Genomic DNA, 5,426 nt, shown 5'->3' on the forward strand with positions numbered 1-5,426 from the left:
AGTATTCCATGGTGTAGATGCAAATACACTTGAATCTTCTTTGAAAGCTGTTGACATTAAGGGATAGCTCAGTAAATTCATTTCTCTGGAGTGAAGATATAACTGATTTGGATACTTTGCTTTTTATTTTATAATTTAAATAGAAAAGTAGGGAATAGTGAGGGTGGTTTCATAGTGTGGCAAGCCGAATAATAGTCCCTGGAAGATGTCCATGTCCTGTTCCCTGGCATTTGTGAATATGTTACTTTCAATGGTAAAGAAGAATTAGGTTGCAGATGGACTTAAGGTTGCTAATCAGCTGATCCTAAAATAAGGAGATGATCCTGGATTATCTGGAAAGCCCAATGTAATCACAAGCCTCCTTAAAAGTGGAAGAGGGAGGCTGGACAGGAGGCCCGAGAGATGCAGTGTGAGAACCCGATCTGACATTGCTGGCTTTGAAGGTGGAGGCCATGAGCTTATGTCAGGCACTGTAGATGCAAAAATAGCTAAGACCTCATATGACCTGCCCTTGGGGAATTTATAATCTTGGACCTTCTCTCTCCCTTAAACAATCCTCAGTCAACACTAGAAAATTATCTTTCTTATATCTACATCCAGCATTCTGCAGTTAATTTCAGAGCAGAGGATATTGACTTTGGACACCTTCTGGATTTCCAAGATATTCTCTGTACCATATTTACAAGTTATCACATTAGGTGAGTTCCTTCTTTGGGTCAACGTTTTCCTTCATTTTTGGATAATTCCTCACCCACAGTTGTCCTCTGTGTTCTAAGTTCTGACAATGATTCTTTGCTTGGCCAAACTTTAGTCAAGCTTCTGAATCTTCTGCTACACCCATCTGTTTAGTTCCTTGTAAATTCCGTTTTTGCAAGAACGCTGGTACGTCAGTTTAGTAAGAACACCCCATGCTTAATATCTGATTATCCTCCACCATCCCCCGGGTGACGTCTGATCACCCGAGTTTTCTTCAGCAAGAATTCTGGTAGGCTGGTTCAGCTGCAGCCCCACTCACCCTGACATTTCCTCTTAGTGGTGTTCTGTCCGCTGACTCCCACCCTGCTCCTTGGCTATCAATTCCCACTTGCTTGTGCTCTATTCAGCATCGAGCCTGCTCTCTCCTGCCATGGCAAGACCACATCGCAGTGGTCCCTATACCCATCGCAGTGGTCCTGAATAAATTCTCTCTCACTGTGCTGTAACAAGTGTCATAGAAACATTTCTTCTTTAACAATCCACATGGTATTACTCTTAACAACCACTCATATGGCATTAGCAGGAAATGGAATGTTGTTGGAATCAGTTCAGCTCTGTCTCTGCCAGAGATTTCACAAGGAGTCATTACAAATATGTTGGGTTTCCTTTATGCTTCTTCCTATCCTTTCTGCGGTAATGGAGAGTATAGAAGGTTTTGGTTGAAAATAAGGCATTAGGAGCTTGCAGTGAGCCGAGATGGCACCACTGCATTCCAGCCTGGGCGACAAGAGTGAGACTCTGTCTCAAAAAAAAAAAAAAAAATATATATATATATATATATATATATATATATATATATATAAAACATAAACAATGCCCAATAAAGTATAGGATGCTAATTTCTTAGAATTTTATTATGAATGTGATATTATTTGCCAGATAACTCACGTATTTTGAGATAAATGTTAAATAAATGAAAGTTGATGTGTCATGCAGAGCTCTATTTCTTGGCAAGAAAGCTGATGGGGTAAAGATGGCCACAGTTGCTTTGAACTCTCCCCATTGAGAAGTGGAGTTTATCTTCCCACAGCCTGAATTTAGCCTGGCCCTGTGAATGCTTTAAGCCACAGATGATGGCAGAACGGTGCTGTGCCCATTGTCAGCCCAGTCTCTTAGAGGACTGATGAGAGCTTTTGCTTCTGCTCTCTGGGGACAATCACTCCTAGGACTCTGCCTCTCAGACCCTGCTGCTGTGCTGTGAAAATCCCAGGCCATACATACAAGCAGCCACGTATAGATGCCATACCCACCGGCAGCTATGGGACTGAGCTGTCATGGAGGCCTCCACCTGGTGAACCTCCCAATGACTGTGGTCCAGGTGACATCGCAAGACTAGGGCCCAAGTGACCATGGTCCACACACAGAACTCTGGGGGAATAATAAAACGGTTGCCTTAAACTATTAAGTGTTGTCTGGTTTGTCATGCAGCAATACATGTTAAATATACATAAAATTTGGGAAGACAGTGCTTGAATTGATCACTTTATTAAGATCTGTTAGGTACATTAATCAACAAGTGCTACAGACCCTGAAGTGAGCATTTCGCATTAAGTGGTTGGACCCAACCAGTTTGATGGAAAATTTGGTCTCCTACCTTATTTTTGATCCAGAGCTCAAGGGATTATTCACTTTCTTTTCCATTACACTCCTTCACTCAGCAAGCACTGTGTTGAGCGAAGGAGATCATTAGGTTATATACAAAGAAGGTTCCCGGGGTTTGAAATTTAGATTGCTGACTTTCCTACTTGAGTTCCCTTCCTGCCCAAGACCGTAATTCCAGGAATTCCCCGGCATCATCCCAGGAGTCTAAACAGTCTTTCAAACAGCTGCTAAATGTCGATGGTCTCATGAGTCCTTAAAGGAATTTTCCTGTGGGTGGAGGAAGCCACCCTTATGGCTCTCAATCAAATGTCGAAAGTGCGCCCACAACAATGACTGGAACAGAGTGGAATCTTCGGAACTGCGATGCAGATCAAGCGTCTCCTCTTCCATAAACAGTGACTTGCTACAGAAAAACTCTATGGCCTTCTTTTCTGGTTAGTAAAAAGATGATTGTTGATACGTGACAAAAGCCAAATAAGCTCTAATAGCCAAAAAGTTGCTCCAGTCTCCTGCTTTCCCTTTCCCACGTTTCCCCTGGCACTGACTTCCTGAGGCAGTCGCACAGGCTGGATGGCAGGGCTCACCTGCCACATGATGGAGGGACATGCAGCCAGGTGAAGGCGACTGCTCCATCGGCACACTGCGCAATCTCCCCCTCCTTCACTGTGCTTAGCACGAGATGGGGGACACTGAGCACTCACAGCCACTCAGTGCCACACCAGGTCCCCAGTGCAGGCTGGGCAAGGATTCAGAACCTTCGTGAGCCCCCTTGAAGCTGAGGCCTGGAATGGCTGCTGTGTGCCCGGGTTCTCCTCAGGGTCTTCTTCCAGGTCAGGGTTCATGAGAACATTTTCCCAGTCTGAGCTGAAACCAAGAGGTTAGCAGAATATTCTGGGTGGGGGAAGGCACCAGAGAGACCTCTGTGCACAGCCAGCATTTGCATACTCGTTAATGGAAAAGGAGAGTTCATCTCTGATGCCACGAGGGTCTGCAATGCGCCCCTCTAGCCCGATCAGAAACAAACACAGAGGAGCCTCTCCATGCCTGTCTCCTGACTCGATGGCTTTTTTTCTTCTATTGACTGCTTTTGTTTCATTTTCATTAGATTTTTGAAATTCTATGTTTTGAGCAGTTCTGTCCAATTTGGTGGCTTCACACACAGTGGGGAGGTTAGCTGAGTGGTCTTGCTTTCCAATGATACTCAGACCTTGCAGGTCTGGGGACTTTCACCTGCTACCTAACATCAAAGGACTTAGTGCAGGCCTCTGAGAAACATATCTTTTATTTTATTTATTTTATTTTTTTATTTTTTTGAGACGGAGTCTCACTCTGTCGCCCAGGCTGGAGTGCAGTGGCGCCATCTCGGCTCACTGCAAGCTCCGCCTCCCGGGTTCACGCCATTCTCCTGCCTCAGCCTCCTAACATATCTTTTAAAAAAATTAAATTAATGCTTTATGTATCTAGAAAAAAGTCTGAATTTTTATTGTCTCCATGAAAAGTATTGTATTACACAAACCTTTCCAATCTACCCAAAATCAGTGAGACAAATAAATGAGTAATTCTCCCTGGCCAGGACTTTATCAAATGCCCCAGGATTCCCAGTGTTGGTGACCTATTAATAGAAAACAAATATTAAGTCTTAGACCTACTCACTCAACTAAACTGAATTGTAAGAGTAAAAACTGGACCTTGGACTCTGGCAAGCCACTAGGGCAGGGCCACCCCCATGTAGTGAGCACATTTAGGTTTACTCATATTTAAAAGTTTAGTCACATTTTGGGGCAATTTATGTTTTATATATATATATATATATTTTTTTTTTTTTTTTTTTTTGAGACAAAGTCTCACTCTTGTCACCCAGGCTGGAATGCAGTGGTGCCATCTCAGCTTATTGCTACCTCCACCTCCCAGATTCAGGCACTTCTCGCGCCTCAGCCTCCCGAGTAGCTGAGATTACAGGTGTGCACCAACACAACCAGCTAATTTTTATATTTTTAATAGAGACGGGTTTTGCCATGTGGGCCAGGCTGGTGTTGAACTTCTGGGGTCAAGTGATCTGCTGCCTTGGCCTCCCAAAGTACTGGGATTACAGGTGTGAACCACTGTGCCTGGTCTGTATGGTATTCTTAAACCCCTTCATTTAGCTTTGGCCGTGGAGACTTGGAACAGAAGGTTAGGAGTTTTACAGGCCACAAGGACAGGCTGGTTTTCTGGGTTCCTGGGCACACAGCCTAACTCAGAAAAAAATAAAACACACATGAGAAAAACAGGCCAGAAAAACCTGATTCACAGGAGGCATGTCACTGAGTTGTACTTACTTTATATAAAGTAGTGGTTCTCTTCAAACTTGGAGTCTCAGGACCCCTTTATGCTCTCAAAAACGGAGGATCTGGCTGAGCGAGGTGGCTCACACCTGTTCTCCCAGCACTTTGGGAGGCCGAGGCGGGTGGATCACTTGAGGTCAGGAGTTTGAGATCAGCCTGACTAACATGGCAAAAGCCCATCTCTACTATAAATATGAAAATTAGCCAGGTGATCATGGCTAACGCCTGTAGTCCCAGCTACTCAGGAGGCTAAGGCTGGAGAATCGCTTGAGCCTGCAGGCTGAGGCTGTACCGAGCCAAGATTACGCCACTGCACTCCAGCCTGGATGACAGAGTAAGACCCTGTCTCAAAAAAAAAAAAAAAAAAAAAAAGAAGAAGAAGAAGAAAGAAAGAGAGGAGAGAGAGAGAAAGAGAGGATCCTATGTACCTTTTGTTTCTGATGGGCTAGATCTACTAATATTTACAACACTAGAAATTAAAATTGAGAAGTTTCAAAAATACATATTCACTTTAAAAGCACAATAAAAATTCCATTGCATAAATTCCTTATTTTTATGAAAGTAACTACATTTTCCAAAGCCCCAAAGACAATGAGTAAGAAGAACAACAGTGTTTTGGTGTTTTGCAAATCTCCCTGGCCTCAGGATTAGTGGAAGACAGCTGGACTGTCCTTATCTGCTTGCATTTAGGCTGAGTTTGTTACCATGTGTTGCCTTGGCTGAAGTAGAGGAAGAATGTCTGGC

General features: G+C 43.7%; 1 long non-coding RNA gene across 1 annotated transcript; it reads right to left on the reverse strand.

The window, feature by feature from the left end:
- Nucleotides 1–1,682: 1,682 nt before the first annotated feature.
- LOC112610598 lies at nucleotides 1,683–3,193 on the reverse strand. Its single transcript, XR_003116438.1, has 2 exons — nucleotides 2,943–3,193; nucleotides 1,683–2,789 (listed from the first exon to the last, which is right to left on the reverse strand). It is a non-coding gene; the product is annotated as an uncharacterized LOC112610598 (long non-coding RNA).
- Nucleotides 3,194–5,426: the final 2,233 nt, after the last annotated feature.

This window comes from Theropithecus gelada, chromosome 17, assembly GCF_003255815.1.
Source record: "Theropithecus gelada isolate Dixy chromosome 17, Tgel_1.0, whole genome shotgun sequence".
In the NCBI taxonomy this organism is placed as follows: Eukaryota; Metazoa; Chordata; class Mammalia; order Primates; family Cercopithecidae; genus Theropithecus; species Theropithecus gelada.